General features: G+C 38.7%; 1 long non-coding RNA gene across 1 annotated transcript in view; it reads right to left on the bottom strand.

The window, feature by feature from the left end:
- LOC109503557 overlaps nucleotides 1-19188 on the bottom strand; it is a 31407-nt gene extending 12219 nt beyond the window's left edge. The window contains exons 1-4 of the long non-coding RNA XR_006585233.1: nucleotides 19064-19188; nucleotides 16581-16659; nucleotides 6729-6806; nucleotides 3017-3208 (exon numbers count right to left, since the gene is read on the bottom strand). This is a non-coding gene — a long non-coding RNA (uncharacterized LOC109503557). The remainder of the gene's footprint in view (nucleotides 1-3016; nucleotides 3209-6728; nucleotides 6807-16580; nucleotides 16660-19063) is intronic.
- Between the last annotated feature and the right edge of the window lie 530 nt (nucleotides 19189-19718).

The following is a 19718-nucleotide window of genomic DNA, read 5'->3' on the forward strand; positions in this document are numbered from 1 at the left end:
AAACATACAGTTATTGGGAAATACTACTAATAATAATAGTAATAAAGGAAATTTCCCTCTACTCACTACACTGATATGATGACGTGAGCATCAATTTTTCTGTTTGGTTGAATATGGTGCTTTTTTTCCACAATGTGGATTTTCCTCAAAGGTCTGCTTTTTCTTGGCTATATGACATTTTGGCCATCCCTCATTTTACCTCTGTGGTATGATGCTGCAATTAATTTTATAGCTCAGGAAACTATGAACCAGAGGGAATGAATGACAGTCAAAGGCATGGTGCTATCTAGTTCTAGAACCAGAAATGAATCCCATCTACGTGCTGGCTCCTGTCTCAGTACCCTTTCTACAACATAACACATTATTACTGGGAAGTCTTATGTAAATGCTTTAACTTATTTGTAAATCTATCCTCCTTTCTCTTCACATTTCATATCCTATTTCCAGTCACATTTGTTTAGCTGAAAAAGTTGGACATGCTTTGTGTCCTTGGCAGAGAACTCTGAGAAAAGCTCGTTTATTCTTGTAGTTTGTTTTGAATAGCTTCTTCTGGAAGTATCTGGGATTTGGATATGTTCAATAAATCCCAGTTAATAAAAAGTTAGAATATTATGGGACCTCAGAAAAAAATCAAACCCAATTCCTTGTTTTATAAATTCATTTAAAAACACATATTGTATGACCCTCCCCCATTCATGCTCTGTCTCTCTCTGTCTCAAAAATAAATAAACGTTAAAAAAAAAATTAAAAAAAAAAAAAAAAAAAAAAAAAAACCGGGGCGCCTGGGTGGCTCCGTCGGTTGAGCAGCCGACTTCGGCTCAGGTCACGATCTCGCGGTCCCTGAGTTCGAGCCCCGCATCGGGCTCTGTGCTGACAGCTCAGAGCCTGGAGCCTGTTTCCGATTCTGTGTCTCCCTCTCTCTGACCCTCCCCCGTTCATGCTCTGTCTCTCTCTGTCTCAAAAATAAATAAACGTTAAAAAAAATAAAAAAAAAATAAAAACACATATTGTGAATGCACTTACTGCACCCTCATAAATGCTGATACACGTTAAAGGCTATTTCTATATCACATCTGGGAAACTGGAGCCGAGAAAGACCAATTCGCTCGAAAATTCTCATGTTCATAGTTAAAAGGACTGGAGCCCAAGTCTCGTGACTTAAAGTCCAGTGCTAAACACCCATGTGACTTGCCAGGGTGTTATTCTGTATAGTAATAAAACATAAGGTAGTTCGACCTACTTATCGTATGTGCTAAGCTTCATTCATTATCTTTGTGGCTTATAGAAAAAGACAGTATCATTGTGGCGTGCCTAATGCATTTATACCTTTTAAAACTTAAGACTTTTATACAGTTTGTTTTCAAATTTCTAATCACAGATAAATAGCAACATTTTGGTGGTCTTGAGTGATTTGCAGCTCTCTCTCTCTTTTCTCTTCTCATACAAAAATAATTCTTAAGGTCACAGTACGTGTATTCCTGCAACTAGCATTTGTATTCAAGTTCAGTAAATCTCATTGTCAACATTTTGTGACCGTCCCTGTTAAATTCTGTGGAAGGCTTGATGTTGCATTATAATCCTTAAAATACCATTGTGTTCTACCTGGGCTGTTCAGGGATATCGTTGTTTTGAATGAAAAGTGTAGCATGTGTTTAGTGTATTACTAGGCACCTTGATCTCTCACTTGGGCGGGGGGGGGGGCAGCATTTAGTGACCATGCATCCTCATTAGCATGGAGGACAAGCCAGTGTAATGGCAAAGGAAGTAGATTTGCCAGGAGATGCCCTGGGTTTGCATGCCCTACTATTCCTGGCTCTCTCAAACCCTTGGCTTCTGTATCTTAAAAATGGGGCAATAATATCCATTTCCTCAGGGTTGTTTTAAGATTTAATTGAAATAATGCATGTGAAAGTACCTTGGCACATATAAGGAGTTTAATAAAGCTAATTTCCTTTCCAGTTTACTTAATGTTTGCTACTTTCAAAACCATTCTTTCCCAATAATGTAATAACTGGCTTTGACAGCAGTAACAGAGCCATACACGGCATTCATGCTCCTTCCCTGAAGACCAGCTTTCTTCATTAGTATCTGAGCCTGGCAAATCAAAATCCTTTCTAAAATCTTCTAAGTGACTTTAAAATCCCTGGGTGCATTAGTCTGGATCACTTGAGTGTATCTTGCACATTTAATTAAACCTGTTATTTCTGGAAACAAAAACAAAACATTTAAGAAGGAATGGCTGAGAGCAACCGTTGTCTTTCCAGTAGTGCAACATGTGAATGGCTTAAGGAATCTTTTAAAGCTGTGCTTTATTTTAATTGGTTTCTGAATCCGCTCATTTTCTGGCCGCGCCTCTATTTTCTTCATCTGCCATTGCCTTTTGCCACTTCTCTTTGGGGATATCTGTTATCCTTAAAAAGGGGATGAGATGGGAATTAACTTGCTTTTGACCATATCCATTTATCCACTTGAAGATCACTGTGGCAAACTATGAAAAATGCACTAGTTTTGAAAAATGACAAAGCTCCCAGGATTGAAAAGGTGCTTATCCCCTCACAGGAATCTATTTGTGCTGTTATTCTTGGCAGCTAGAGCTGGATTCTTCAAAAGGAGATGCAGATTCTATTTTTCTTTATCTTTCCTACCCTGAAAATTATGTCTTGCTTCTGCATTGGGAAGGTTTTGGATCAAAAGTCCTTTCCTATTTGCACTGCAAATAAAAAACACACCCCATTGTAAATTGTGTTAACACCTTTTCGACAATCTAAACCTCATGAGGAAAGATATGCTGACTATTATGTGTACATTATAAGTGCTGTGCACAGGTGTGTTTATAAGGAGGCCTTGTGTTTGATCTCTTCCATACCTTAGTCCTTCCCTAAGCATTATTATCAGCACGTAGAAAATGGAATCTGTCTAATCGGTTCCAACTGAGTTAAATCCAACAAAAGTACTTCACTTTGAATTTTAACTGGACCAACACCTTTGTCTTAGTAATAAAAATTTAACCACTTACATTTTCCATCTTCTTGTGTTACCTCCTTCATGGTCCAAGATGATGCCTTTATTCACTTTGGACAAATATGATGCCAAATGGTGCTCTTCTTGAAACCCATGGTTTCCCAAAAATCAGGAGACACAACTCCATTTCCCCTAAGAATCCTCTCATGTTCCATTCCCATGGTGACACAAGTCCCATGGAATCTCCCTGCGTGGTTTGAGATGGTTTGGGATAGAGAAGAATAAGGAAATTAAGGGGCAACGCTAGAACATTCACACAGGACAGTCAGCTCTATTACAGAAATGGCCTTTCATTATCTGAGAAATCTCTTATGTCTAGGCTGCAGGTGCATGTGGTTTCAAGGTCACAATATTGTGTTTGGACTGCTTCTTGGCAAGTCCTGCATAGAAGGTCCATCACTCATTAGAATGTGTGGATTTTTTCATCCCTTGCTATCGACTATGAGAGATTAGGAAAAGTTCCATTAACGTTTTGTAGGTCATGCATAACTTTGATAAAATAAAAACTAAACTTTAAGAGATAAAATCTATAAAGAGTAAAAAACAGTGATTGTAGACTCTGGTAGAAATTTCCATTGTGGCCCAACTATGAGACTGACTCTAGAGTATTTTTCCCTTTTGCTTTGATTAAAAGTGCAATTTCACATGAAATAGTGTGATATTTCATCTCCCGTTTCCAGGGAGGCTCTCTGGAGATGGTCATTAACCAGTGTGGTCAGGCGAACCAGCAGCTTCCCTGATTAGTTTCTCCTGCTGTGCAGTATAGACAAAACCTCAATCATAAGACATTCCAGAGAGCTTGAGTGTCCATACTCCAACTGTGCTACCTAGAGAACTGTCAAGTGTCTGTAAATATTTTGCAGTTCCTTAGGAAAAAGTGTTAGCCTTCTGAAACAGCAGAGTAGGACTGTCCCTGCATCTAGCCCTGGTTCTTGGTGGATTTGGTTTGTGTGCCTTCTTTTAGGCAGGCCGTCTCTTTGATGCGTCCCATGTCTGTAACTCCTTTTTATCTCTGTGTGGTTTAGGCTAAGGAGTATTTTTCTTCTGACACTTTATCTTTTTCCTAAAATGAGCAGAAAATCACTGACTATCTTGATTGATTCATTCGTGACCTTAGTTGGGACTAAAAAGCCAGGCCACTGGACAGGAGAAAGAAGCTTGAATATGCTACAGGAGATGGGGGAGAGGGCCCATCTGTTACTCCTCACAATTTTCAGTCGATCATCTTCATTTTACATTTCCCCTCCCATCCTTAGCTCCCACAGCTAAAGTGAAAAGACAAACTTGGTCATCATTACATTAATTTCAAGTTCATTCCAATCATCTTGCCACTTTAACATGTTTTGTCCTATTTTCTCTCCCAGATGGTGGGTGTGCATCTTCTGAGAAGAATGACTAGTAACTTCAGCGCCTTAAAGTTGTGTATCCACCAAATAGAGCTATCTGTAAATACATTGTTTGTTTTGAACAAACCTTCTGTTCTGGTTCTATTTGATTAACAAGAATAATCAAACATCTAAATAAAAATCATTGTCTGTTACCACTGGAGAGTGTCCAACGAGTCACAGACAGCTTGGAAGGCTGGCAAAAGGCAAGACGCGTTGTGCTGGGGGACATCCAGGCCAGCGTGGAGGGACCTGCGTGCCATCTGCCCCCACCTCTTCTGCTCAGAGCCCAGTCCAATCATTTTAACCTCATTACAGCAAGATTCTTATAAAGCCAAGAGATGGGATTCAGCCGTGGCTCCCAATTTCGCCAATTGCACAAAGCCTCACATTGACAGAGCCAGCTTCTTGAAACGCCTTGAATAACCTCGTGGCTCACGGTCACCAAGATGCCTCCCAATACTGCATATTCTGTAAAGGGCTGAGTACCATTTCTCTGTGTTTTACCTTTCCACGCCACAAGAGAAGTTGAAACCTTTCAAGTTATAATGTGTATGTTCCCCATGCACAGCGCTGGAAGATATTATGTGCTAATTGTTTGTTGCTTTACAGCAAAGCAGGCCCACTGAGAAGCCGGCCCTTTTATGATATTTGTAGAGCTGCATTTCCCAAGAAGCAAAGTTCAACAGAAAAAAAAAAAAAAAAACGATCAGAAACCCTTTCTTCGCCAGATAAGAAACATTGCTGACACCCTGTTTAATGAAAACTTTCAACTGCTTCTTTTCCATCTTTATTTCCCCCTCTAAGGTTCAGCTTATTGGCTCATTATGCTCAGGGAACATGAAGGATGACGAGGACATGGAATTCTGGCTCAGCACTTTGGGAACCCAGCCCCCACTGGCTCAGTCTTCCTCCCTTCCTCCTCTCTCCCTCCCCCTCTCGCTGCTGCTCTCCCCGCTTCCCCCAGCTCTCCCGCCTCCTGCTGTAGATCTCTTTCTGCTGCCTGGCAACCGCTCCACAGGCAATGTCACACAGGATTGCTTATTACAGCTTCAGAGAAATAAACAGGAGGGGAAAAATTCTCGCTGTTACATTAGAACAGTTATGTACAAATGTACCAAAGCCAGGTAATTCCAGGAGTGATGTTATGGTAGAGTTTTGCACCACGGTGCCTAGGTAGGTCTACCCTTACGTGGGTAGAGAGAAGGGTGAGGGGTGGGGAATAAAAAGAGAATTTTTACATGGCTTTTAGCCACCAGTGTATTAAATATATCCATTCTGTTGGCATAGACGTCAAATATAACTATTTCTGGGCTTTAAGGACTGTAGCAAGATATTTTGCAGTTGTCATTTGCAAAGTGCACTGTGCATATGAAGAGCACAATTCTAATGCTTATCATTATAATCTTGACTTTTAAAATGATTGCGTAGGTGGCCTTAACAAGACTTAAGGGCATCTCATCTAGTATCTGTGAAGTGAGTCAGGACCTATCTTTCCTTCAATATAGTTTATTCGCTAATATGAGGGTCTTGTGTTCTTTTAAACATTCACTTGGGCATTGCTTCCAGTAACTGGCAGGGATTGAGCACATTCTTTGTAACCAACACCGGATACAGTGGTGAGAAGAGGAGACCCGGTGGCCCTCCCAGGGATCACACCATCACAGGGAGGACCGACAATTAAACAAATCACTGCAATAAATTCTGCTAAAGGATAAAAGGCGAGAGGGGATAAAAAATGGAAAGTCTGTTCCATTTTCCACTCAGGATTCTATGCCTCCCTGTGACAGGAATAGTTCTATATCAGGATTTCCTTTTGTGTCCTATCTATTTAGCCAGGCAATGGAAGGAAACCCGTTTCTTTCTAACTTGGTTTCCTGAGCATGATATCCAAATAGCATAAACACTGTTTGAAGTGTGTCTTATCTAGAAATCTGAACTCACCTTTAACTTGATTGTTAAATCCTTTCATGTTCCAGGTCCTTATCCTTGTTGGCCTGAAAACTGGGAGTGACACTGGCCTATTTGCTGGGACTAGTAAACTGTAAATCATAACTAAGACCTCGTTCCTCTCCCATTCCTCTTGCCCACAAATCAGTCTTAAAGGCATGGGTGTCCCCAGTGCAAATCACACCTGCCCCAGGCAGTTTCTTAACTCTAGTCTCATTTACGAAAATCTCTACTCCCCTCCTAGCCTTCTTTTGTCCTCCTGTTCTTGTCTTCTTGGTCTTCTGGTTTATTTGGCTCTGTCTCTGCTTCCTTACCTATACTCCCCATGTGATCTTGCAACAGAATTCCAAAAGGTTTTTGTTTTCAACTTACCTCTCACCTGGAATCCCCGATAGTTGACAGATGCCTCACATGACTAAGATGTGCTCTTTGGGAACCCAGCACCAGCACCTAAGTGACAAAATTTGGTTCTCAATTTGAGGTAAATCACATAGGTATATATCTATTTTTCTCAAAATTATGAAAGGAATCACAAAACCCCCAATCCGGTATTTCTGAAAACTGTTTAAGCAGTTACATCAACATCACCTGGGGGCTTGTCAACAAATCAAGATTTAGAACCGAATACCAGATTTACCAGCCAGTTTCCCTAGCTGATTACTATGAACATTAACGTTTAAGCCTCATGGCCATGATCATTTAGAGATTTGGACAAAAAAAATAGGCCTTTTCAGGTGACTGAGTGACAATATAAATCCAAATTTTTAGCAATACCAACAGTTTTTGTTTTAGGTTGGTTTTTTGCTATTGTTAAATCACATCCACCCAGACTTTTAGGAAGGGTTTCTCTGTAAGAATATGGGTATATCCTTTTTGAAATTAATGGACCACTAATATAAAAACAAATAAACAAATAGCACAATTCATAAAGAACAATAAAACAAGTCACATGATGGATTAGATTATCTTATTTACCGAGGACTTCTGACTGGTTACTCATTTATTCATCAGATATTATTAAGTGACTATCATATGTCAGTCACCATTCCAAATGTTGGAGACACAGGACGTTTTGTCTGAACAAGATAGGCAAAGTCACTGTCCTCACTGAGCTTCCATTCTAATAGAGGAGGCAAGCAATGGACTGCTTAAAAAATAATGAAATATTGGGGCGCCTGGGTGGCGCAGTCGGTTAAGCGTCCGACTTCAGCCAGGTCACGATCTCGCAGTCCGTGAGTTCCAGCCCCGCGTCAGGCTCTGGGCTGATGGCTCAGAGCCTGGAGCCTGTTTCCGATTCTGTGTCTCCCTCTCTCTCTGCCCCTCCCCCGTTCATGCTCTGTCTCTCTCTGTCCCAAAAATAAATAAAAACTTTGAAAAAAAAATTTTTTTTAAATAATGAAATATGTCCAAGCAGTAATGGTGCCATGAAGAAAAGTAAAATAGCATGTGGAGTTTGAGATTAACTGGAGACGTGGGGGGAGAGGCAGTTTCAAAGGGGGAAACTTCTCTGAGATGATACTTCAGTAAGGACCGGGATGATGTAAAGGAGGAGCCATGTGGAAATCAGAGGAAAGAGTGTTCCAGGCAGAGAAAGAAGCAAGTACCAGGCCATGAGGCAGGGTTGGCCTTTACGTGTTTGGAGGGAAGCAAGTGGGCTAGGGTGGCTGCAGCCCAGTGAGTGAAGGGAAAGTGGCAACGGATGGGGGGTGGGAGGCCATGCGGACTTTGTAGGCCATGGTCAGGAAGTTTGTGTTTTCTTCGACTTCTAATGGGAAGCTATTTTAGAGTTTTGACCAGGAAGTTATGTCATCTTATATGCATCTATGCTTTAAATCACTCAGGTGTACAGACTGTAGAGGGGAAAGACTGAAGCTAGAAACCAGCCTGAGGTTTCTTCAGTAGTTAATGGCAAGAGATGATGGTAGTTTGGGTGAGAGTCCTATCACTGGAGACAGAAGGGAGCAACTTCAGGATATATTTCAGAGAAAGTGATGGTAGCACTTGTACTATATATGGAAAAGGAAGGAAATAAAGAAACCAAGGATGCCCCTATGATATTGGCTTGACCAACTGGTTGAATGGTAGCAGATTTTATTGAAATGGGAAGCCTGGAGGAAATGTACTTTAAAAAAAGAAAAAGTTTATTTATTTTGAGAGAGAGAGAGAGGAGAGAGAAACCCAAGCAGGGTCCACACCCAGTGTGGAGCCCGACACAGGGCTCCATCCCATGACCCCAAGATCATAACCTGAGCAAAACTCAAGAGTTGGACACTTAACTGACTGAGCCACCCTGGCACCCCAAGAGGAAGTGTACTTTTGGAGAAATCATAAAAAGTTCTCTTTTTGTTGTAGTAAGTCTATAAAACCTTACAGATTTTCAGTCAAGATGTTGAATAAGGAGTATAATAATCTGGAGCTCAGAACTCCAAAATGGAAAGAAAAAAATGAGATGTTTTGGATATGTAGTTCTGGAGAGATGAGGAGTCCCAAGGAGCAAATGTCCCTAGAGAGGAGAAGCTGGAGAATTGAACACGAAAACATTTAGTGTTAGAGGACTCAGTGTCCTCTAAACGTTTAGAGGAGAGAGGAGGGGTCAATGAAGGAGGCTGAAAAGGAAAGAAAGTGGGTGTGGCATCCTAGAAACCAAAGGAATGTTCGAGCATAGGACTCGCATCATGGTGCATAGTGACACAGATGGCTGTTCAGCAGCATGAAAGGAGGCTCAGTGCCAAAGTAATAAGTATATTTGGATGTTAATGATTTGTATTTTTGTGCTTTAATAAATAAAAGAGATGTGAAAGTTACAAGTGAGCTCTCCCCCAGGACCTCCAAAATGGAGAAAGCAACTGTTGACAACATCCTGACACACAGTTACGTAAAATGACATTCTCCTTAAGGAACGGAGACATGTTCAAAAGCTAGTGGGTTTCTTTTTTTTATAAACTTCCTTTAGCAGCAAATCAACATCACCAAACGGCTGATTGAAAGGGCAGAATAAAATACGCTGATTATATCTGCTAGGACTTGGCATTTGGGAGAGGAAAGGTTAAGGTTTAATAAGTGGTAACTGAGAGCTAACATTCTTAGATTTCCAGAAGGTTTTACAGCAACTGAAGGCACACAGAAAAGAGGAGGTGGGAGAGCGAAAGACATATTTCAAGCTGTGGTGAACTGTGTTTTTCTATGTGCTCACTAGCTCAGAGACTGTACAGAAATAATGATACCCTGACTAGACAGGAAAGGAAATTGCTGCCCTGTTTAGTATTTATTGAGTGCCCAGAATGGGAGGCATTGAGGGCACTTACAAATTAGGTGACTAGAAAGTTGTGGGACTGATCCACATTTCATCTGTGGTCAAACCTTGTGTGATTTCTTCTCCATAAGTTTACTTTATAAGGCATCTAAAAATATGTGTCTCACAGACTGCTTTTATATCCATATGAACAAGTCTTTCTCATACATAGTATTGATCACTATGATGATTAATTTTGACTTTTGTTGACATTTAATTTAGTTCATTCATGTTTTTAAAAAACGTGTTAGGAGGTTTGAAGTTAATTCCACAAAGAAGGCCAACTGCTGGCCAGACATTTTCCTGGGGGCTATTTTTTCTTTTTTCAATCCATCTACTTGGATTTTTAGAAAGGACTTTCTCCTTAAGAGTATAAATATATCTATTTTAAGTGAGCAGACCACTAACTTACAGAATCAATAATAAGAATTCATGGAGCACCTGGGTGGCTCAGTCAGTTAAGCACCCAACTTTGGCTCAGGTCATGATCTCGTGGTTCGTGAGTTTGAGACTTGCATCCGGCTCTGTGCTGACAGCTCAGAGCCTAGAGCCTGCTTTGGATTCTGTGTCTCCCTCTTCTCTCGGCCTCTCCCCCACTCATGCTCTGTGTCTCTGTAAAAAAAAAATGAACATTAAAAAAAATTTTAAATAAAAATTTACTTCATGGGAAATGAAGCCACAAAAATAAGGGAGAGTCTATAATGGCAGGTTGAAAGAACAGACCAAACTGAATTGCAGCTGTGAAGGGATCAGATGTTTAGTAAAGTTGATGTCTTCCTTTTTCTGATTTATCCTCTTTACAATTTAGGATCCTTTACGGTGATATGCCTGTACTGGATTAATCTGCACTTTTTTTGAAGTTACAGGAAACATGCGATTATCCTCACTAATGAAAGGGAAGAAAAGTACAGGCAATCCAAAATGGTGGCATACTCCCTGAATCACGGCCAGTTGGCTGTAGGATGTGTTTTGTACTTAAGTTTGGATATGGGTGTGTCTGATTTTCTGGGAATTTACTTCAAAGGGAAGAATGAAATGACACAGTGAAAACTTGGCTCTCTTTGAGCTGGGAAACTCTCCAGTTTTCCTATCCTAACCCCGTTCATTCAGGAAACAGACATGACCTTGCTCAAAGATCTTTCTGAACAAAAAAACTGTGCACTGATCCTTTGTATTTCAAAGGGCTTCCTCACAGAGATATGAGTTGCCTTAAAGCCACAGCAATAATTAAGCTAAGTGTTTGATAGTGGTTCTTCTGGGGCAGTTGAGTGGACAGACAGATACCAAGCTATCTGCTAGAAGGGGCTGAGGGTGAACTGCAGCAAGCTTGTCTTGCAAAGCACTATAGTATTTGTGATAAGCTCAGGTTTATATATAGATTATTTCTCTTATGGACTCTGAAATCATTAGCAAAATACTTAACATGCCCAGTTTCTCCATCTATAAAATGGTACCCTGTGGGCTTGTTATGAAGATTAAATGAGCTAATACTCAGTGCTTGGCTCCACACCAGGTACATAGTAAGTGATCAAAATCACATTAGCGATTACTAGAGTCTGTGGACTGAACTTAAAAATGCCTTTCACCCAGAATTGTCTTGTTTTTTTGCAACTATATTCAGTTGCAGTTGTGTTTAGTAAAATGCAATGTCACCTAAAAATATTAATAAATTCATGTATTCAGCAAGGAAATATTAAACAACTACCAGATACTAGGTATCCTCATTCATTCATTCATTCATTCATTTATTCATTCATTCATTTTTCTCATTTATGTATTTTTTCAATCAACTGCTACTGAATGAAAAACTACCATCATGTGAAAGCCCATGCAATCTATGACACTATAAGTTGTCATGAATAACAACTATAAGTAATGTAAGAAAAAAAAAAAACTGGATCCTAAGTGGAGGTGGGGCAAAAGGGAATAGAAAATTCAATTTTGGGACAGATGGGACATTTGAACTTGATTTACATAAGAAAAGCTATTAGGTAATTATTGTTACTAATTTTTTTTTTAGTTGTGATAAAGCTATTACAGTGATGTTGGAGAATGGTACACTTAGGAGATTCATGCTGAAATACTTAAGAGTAAAGTGTCAAGATGTCTGCAAATTACTTTTAAATGTTTCATGAAAATAGAAACAAATGGGAAATTATTAACAATTTTTAAATATAGGTAAGGGATGTAAAACTGATCATTGTATTATTCTTTTATCTCTCTTTATATATGAAGGTTTTCTTAATAAAATTGGGGCAAGGGAGAGGCAAAAATCTGGTTCACATACATTTTTAAAAAATTCTGTATGGACATAGAATAATCTATTCCAAGTAACTCAGTCGAGAGGAGAAAGCTGAGGCCTGGCCGGTTAAGTGACTTATCCAGATAACTGGAAAATGTCAGAGCCAGGTCACTTTCCAGCAGAGCATGTGGTAGTACTCAGCTATCTACGCTTCTCCTTCTACCCTGGTGAAAGTTTCAGAAACAGTGCCTGCAACCACAAGAGAGACAAAGTAACAGAGTGCAAATGGATCAATGAAAATCTATTCACACTAATGGAGAAACAAGTAAGAATCCTCCTGTGATGGGAAGGCAGTAGTGTCATTTTCTTCTAATTATAAAGGCCAACAGAACTTTCTTTACCATAATGGAAAATAGTAGCTATTGGGTGCTGAAAGGAAGTTAGTTTCACAGGAAAATGCCTCCAAATATTTCAACATTATCAACACTAAAATTAATTATATTCATTTCATCTTATCATGCCGCAAAACATCCAACTGAAATTATAACTGATGTCAGAAGTCAAGAGATAAGTTTTTATGATTGAAACCTAATGACTTTTGTTATTGCAAATGATGGTATTTTTCTAGAAGATAGCCAGGGAATTTCAAAGCATTGATGGGGAATGTTTCTGACTTTTCATAAGTATAAATATAGAACAGCAGCCATTGTCTATAACTCAACTAGAAAGAACTTTCAAGAAACCACAATGGAATAATGGACACATTGAACTTTTAGGATTGGAAAGACAAATTATAATACTCATATTTAGTAAGTCAGGCATAATTCCATGAGGTTAACAATGCATTTTATGTAATCTTCCACGACTTTAAGGCTAGAGGCCAATAGTTTTCAGCTACACATGCAATTTTACAATGCTGCACATCCTTTTTCATTCCACCCACTTGACGCAACAGTTGTAATTTGGCCTTTTCCCTATTCCTCTCACGTTCAGGGTCTTCTGTTTAGCTTGCAAAGTGAAACTTGGATCTAGGCTATGGGGTACCATATTATTGTGCAAAATTCAAGTTCCCAAAACATCAAAGACACAGACATAGTCCCTATTTTGTATGCAAACAAGTGGCAGCAAAAACCAAAATGTGTGTCTCACCGTGTGCCAAGGGAAGAGCTCACACACCTCCATACTAGTCATGGTCTTCACTATCTCCTCCCTGAACTCAAGACTACATCTACAATCTGCATCTCTTAAAAATAATACCTACACATATTTGTATCTATCTACACACACACACACACACACACACACACACACACACACACATTTTTACCTCTGTGGCAACAAGGAACAAATGTCTTCTCCGTTTTCTGTAGTAAACTATGTCCATCTTGCCACAACATTCATGCAACTGGTCTCATGTCATATACAGATTTCCCCTGGGTTTGTGCCGTTGTGCTGAATGTGGGTCATTAGAAAATAACCACAAATCCAGATCTTGCAAAGTAGAAGGGGCTTCTTTGATTCTATTTTTAGTTGATTAGTCAGTGGTGTTTGGGTGAGATAGATCCCCCTGCCCCCGAGGACTTTAATTTTACATAATGTAAGTTTGTATCCCAAACAATTCACATAAAAATACAAAAGCACTGTCTCATTTTTGTCTCATATTAGTTACTATTTCAAGATATTTTACACTAAACAAATAAAAAGCAGCCTTTCAAACACAGTTCATTAAAAATGTGTCTACGGAGTAGTATGATTAAAATTAAATACATCATATACCATTTCCCATTCTATCGAACAAAATGAGAAAAACTTCCATTTTTAATCACTCACTGTAGAATACCTATTATACAGAGAGGCGCCTGGTTGGCTCAGTCAGTTAAGCATCTGACTTTGGCTCAGGTCATAATCTCCCAGTCCATGAGTTCGAGCCTTGCGTTGGGCTCGGTGCTGACAGCTCAGTCTGGAGCCTGCTTCAGATTCTGTGTCTCCCCCTCTCTCTCTACCTCTCCTTCCCCCCTCAAAAATAAATAAAACATTAAGAAATTTTTTTAAAAAGAATGCATATTATACAGAAATGGGGGAACAAGGGCATGCTTTCTGGAAAGAGCTAGAGCTAAACATGGGTATTTTGGCTAGCAGTACAATCCTGCATAATGCTGCATTCTTCAGTGTGTCAGCAGTTCAAAGCAATACTCTGTTCTTTGGATCACTTATCCATTATTACTTCAGACAATGAGTATCTGATACAAAATAAAAGTGATGGATGCAGAGTGAACTGGTGAGTGTGTTCTGAGTAAGAACAAACGGGAACAACACTGTGGTTCACTGCCTAATGAAATTACTTTTGGGTATTTAAATACATCTTACATTATGTTATGCATGGATTGTTGACCTGAATTCTGGAAATCAGCCCTGGAAAATTAACTGTTTCTACCCCATGAAGACATTATTTAAATCTCCTTCATTGCATAGTGGAAACAATTATTAAAGTTCCTCATATTTGCACTTGAGGCATCAATATTTTAGAGTCATCATTTTAAAATTCATCTGGCATTCATTTTTCTTCCCCCCACCCCACTTTTTTTAAATAAAAAGGGCAGAGAACAAGGATGGAAAGAGCAAATATATGTCTTCCAAGATACTGCATAATAAACATTCCTGTTCGAATCTGAAATCATGAATTTCGGACCGGAAAATGATTCATCATTTCTTGAAAAAACAATTTTTTGTAGACGTATGCTCTTCTTGGCATCTGGTTACCTACCTGTCTCCTGCAGCTAAAGCCATGAAACTCTCTGACTTGCCATAACATTCGTGCTCATAACCCCGTGCTGTCAAGGAGTGAGATGCTGAGTAATATTCTCCTCCTCTGTCCAAAATCAAGTTTGATCATTTCACTCCTCTACTAAACCATTCTCAGTCTTTATCCCCCACATACGTCGTTCCTACATAACAAAGATCCAACTCTGCAGTTTTTTTTTTTTTTATCAAAGTTCTACGATTCCAGAGCTCTGTATGAAGATCCATTTTCTCAGGAAAAAGAAACTTATATTTAGCTCAGTTCTCATCTTTATCTAAACAATATTCTAGTGGATTTGTGGACTGGTTATAAACAGTAAAAAAGAAAGTAGAATTTTGGTGAATAATTCATTGTGTGGAAGCTGGATTTTTGGGAGACTTCTCAGTACTTTACTTTTAACAAACTATCAATTCTTTTCCAGGAACCCTTATATTCTTAGAGGATTGAGATTTGGGGAAAGCAAGGTATAAAATGCAGAGTAAAATTCCTCTGAACTATACTGACTTGTTAGGATTTACTCTCTCAAAAGGTATGGATCACTTTCAAAACTCATTTCACTGTCAGACTTTGGGACATTATCTGTCAAGCCTACAGACACATATTTCAATAAGTCTCTTATATTTGGATACCAGTCCCTTGCAACTTATTCTGAAAGAATAGATATTAAAGCTATTTTTTCAAGAATAAAAGGGCAAATTTACATCTTTTATTTATTCAATGAATGTTCTACAGGAAAAATTTACTAAAAGTTTCAAAAAATATATTAATAACAATGATCATAGTAATTAATCACTTCTAGAATGACCAATTAGAGCTCTAAGAGGTAACTTAAATTTGGGAATTACCATGACAAGGGAATCAATATGTGATGAATGTATTTCTACTTGCCAATTCAAAATAAATTTCCTCAAACAGATTAAAATTCTCAAGTGTCAAATTTGTTAAGTACATTCATCTCAAGAGATAAATTATAATTAAACTACTATTAAATGTCCAGCTTGTCTAGTGTGCTATTTAGAATGAAATATTTTGCCTCTAATGAGGAAAGGCTAGAGAAGTTTTGATAAATTTCTGTTTCAAGGATTTAAGTGCATTGCAGCTGAATTTCATATAATTCATCTATTAAGGTCTCGACATTCACAGTCCTAGGCTCTGGAAAATGAAGATTTGGGTTCTGGATAGAAATGCTGACAGCTTTTCTGAGCCTGAATGTGTTTTGACAGTGAGATCCCACAAGAGAGAGAAAGATACCAATGGATTGGGGGCCTGTAGAGAAAGAGGGAAGGAAGAAGGGATTTCCCAGTGGGTGACTATACTGAGAAGTGATTTAGGGGGCATGAATTAGCGAGGTACTCCAAGTGATATGTGTATAATAATCCTTCTCTGATAACTCAAATCTTTTGTAAAATTCTTATGTTTGGTGTGAGATAGTGAAGATGATTTGGAGAAACACATAGTCTGCTACTGAGAAGAAAGACACGGCATAACATAATTTATTGCCTATCTCTCTACTTGACCAAGAGCTATTTGTGCTCAGGGACTATGTGTTTTATTGCTATAACCACAGTCTTTTACATGGTGCCTAGTCTATACAAGATGATTAATAAATATTAGTTGAATTGAACTAAATATGTAAATACATGAGGCTGGCATCCTGTAGGCTGTTTTCATTTTCTGTTTTTTTCTGAATGGGAGGTTCCTACTAACAGACATCAAGGAACGCCCTTATGTAGCAAATTTGAATGGTGTCAGCTAAAATATGCAGTGAATATATCTTTCCAGGCTCCAATTTCCTGTCAGCTTTTCAAAACAGACAGATTGTCTTTTTCATTCAGGAGAAGCAGGGGGAGGTGAGGAACAGACTTCACCCTGTCTGAACTGCTCACTCACCTTGTTGGATATTTGAGAACCACTGAATGGCTCAAGAGGTGCCACAAGAAAACAGTGTTGATCCTACTCTGCCTGGTTCCTGTAAAAGAAAAAAAAAATACATATTTTTTTCCGAGCTCTCTTACCAAGTGTTAGGTTTAACATCTGGCACCAACAAACCTGCAAAAAGATAATAAAATGTGTTTGGGGACTTGCAGGCCCAGAGATGAGGATAATTTGTAGACCCAATTTCTAATAGTGCAGGGGGAAATGCTTTCATCTGAATCACTGATGTGATCAAATAAAAATGAGTGAATACTCGCCAATTGCTAAAGCAATTTATCTCTCCAAATGTATTCGAAATGTTAATTTTATCAGGGTGCAAGCTGCTAAAATGCAGCTAGTAGATCATTAAATTTCAATAGGGAATAGACTTCATATTTAACATAAACAGTCAAGTCATTTTGGCTGCCTGCATCTTGTGCCACATTTAGAAAGCCTTCTGTGTAACCATAGGAACGGTTTTGCTTAAGCACGGTTGCTTGTGTAAATCCAATTCATTCTGAATTAGCTGGAGAAAAAAAAAGGGGGGGGAGGGTTGCCTGATTTGTTTCTGTCCATTGCTTCCCAAGTTGCCTCTTAAAACATGCAAAGAGAAAATTAAAAATGATTTTTTTCTTTCCTCTTTTTGGAGAGTAGGGCAGGGATGAGATTGGGAGGCAGAATTCTTCTGACAACATTGGCATGATGGAGAATAAAAAATAATGAAGTGGTCTTCGATAGCTCAAAATCTTTGCTGCTTAATTAGGCGCTTTTACCATTTGGAATATTTCCTATGCTTATCGTTTTCTTCATTTAGAGTAATCTTCCTTAATAGAAGTGATTTAGGAACACGCTCTTCCTGGATATAATTTTACACATGGCATAAAATCCCAAAAGAAATTTATTGGTGTTAAGAAACTCTTCTTTTTGTTCTAGGGGATTTTAGAAGCTATCAGCCACACACACCATATAGCGAATTAGATTAATCTTATTATTTTCCTTTCAACACCTAGATTGAAGCAGCTAATTGGAGGGAGATTTAGAGGAGAGGATATTTTCCCACATTGTGAACTGAGGAGAAAGCAGGTTTTGATAGGTTGACCCAGGGGGAATGTTTAAGGCAGCCAGAGGGAAGTGAGAAGATAGTGATTTTCCAGAGAAATAAGAGAGAGCTTTCTCCTGTGTGTCTTTCGCCTGTCTGGAAAACTCTTTCAACATTGTTAACCCATTGGCATCCTTCTTATCTTCATGGCCCAGTTCAAATTTCATTGGCTCCAAGATACTTTCTCTGGCCTCTACCTCTCAGTAGCAATCATTGTTTCCTTTATTAACTTACTGTGCATTGCAGATACTTCTGTGTAAGCCATAAATTCTTCCTCCTTACTTTACAAGTGCTTGTTTAATTACCTATCTCCCACCCCAGAGTATAAGTTATTGTGGATAGGGAATGCTTCTGCTTCTGCTTCTGCTTCTTCTATGCCACCTAAAGTCTAAGGCATTGCATTCAGTGATTCCTAAAGAAATGTTTTTGACTAATTATGAAAGGAAAGACTGAAAGGCATAGGGATGTCAAGGGCAGGCATAGCCTAGCCTGTTTTATAGTTTTATCTTGCTTAGAGGTGGAAGGTGGTACTGCAGAGGATAATTATGGAAATTTGGAGGAAGAGAGGGAAAAGTAATGGGAAAGGGAAGGTTATTGAATTCATAAAATATGCCAGACATTGTAATATCAACCCAAAGAGGATACCTTTAGTGGGCTGAAAAATGTTCCCCACCCAAACATATACACATCCTAATCTATGGAAAGTGTAAATGTTACCTGATTAGGAAATAGGGTCTTTGCAGATATGACTAAATTAAGGATCTTCAGATGGTGAGATTATTTTTTTTTAAGATTTTTAAAAAAGTAATCTCTACACCCAACATGGGGCTCAAACTTACAACCCTTAGATCAAGAGTTATATGCCCTTCCAACTGAGCCAGCCAGGGGCCCTGAAATTATTTTGAAAATCTAGGTTAGTACTAAAAGCAATCACAAGTGTCTTTATAAGAAAGATGCCAAAGAGATCATATGGACAAAAGAACAGAAAGCAAAGATTAGAGTGATGTGGTCACAAGCAATGGGGATGCCAATAGCCACAAGAAACTGGAAGATGCAAAAGAAAATTCTACCCGAGAGTCTCCATGGGGTGCATCATCCTGCCCACACCTTGGTTTTAGCCCAGTAATACTGACTTTAGACTTCCGGCTTCCAGGACTCTGAGAGAATAAATTTCTGGGTTTACTAAGGCATGGAGTTTGTACTAATTTGTTACAAAAGCCAGAAGAAACTAATACAATACCCTATAGAACCCCATTTATAAAGGAAGAGAAAATCAAATTCAAGAAAGGGTCGGCAACTTCACCAAGTGTACATTAAAAATCATTGCTGGAGTTGGGACTCAAATCCAAGTTTGACCAACCTCAACGCTGCTTAGACACTTTTTCTCATCCAGCATGTATCAAACTCCCTCCAAGCCAAATTGTTTTATTCAGTCAATATGACATTGGTCCATGGGCTGAGACACTACAAGTGGATTTCCTCCTGCAGCAAAATAGAAATAGAGATTTAAATTAGTTAATAATTTAGGTAAACATCTAGGCTTCTCTCACAATTTTGTTTTTATTGGGATTTAATTCACATACAATACTATATTAGTTTCAAGAGCACAACATACTGATTCTACACTTGTGTGCATTGCAAAATGGTCACCATAAAAAGTCTAGTATCTGTCACCATACAAAATTAATACAATGTTATTGATTATATTCTCAACGTTACACATTCTCATGACTTATTTATTTTATAACCGGAAGTCTGTACTTCTTGATCCTCTTCACCCATTTCACTCTCCCAATCACTTCCCCTCTGGTAACAACCAATCAGTTCTTGTATCTAAGAGATACAAGTTTTGTTTGCTTGCTTGTTTTTGTTTTTTAAAATCCACATATAAGTTAAATCGTGTATTTGTCTTTCTCCATCTACCTTACTTCACTTAGCATAATATCCTCAGGGCCCATCCACATTGCCAGATATGGCAAGATTGCACTCTTTTTAATGGCTGAATAATTCCATTG

Source organism: Felis catus, chromosome C2, assembly GCF_018350175.1.
Source record: "Felis catus isolate Fca126 chromosome C2, F.catus_Fca126_mat1.0, whole genome shotgun sequence".
Lineage (NCBI taxonomy): Eukaryota > Metazoa > Chordata > Mammalia > Carnivora > Felidae > Felis > Felis catus.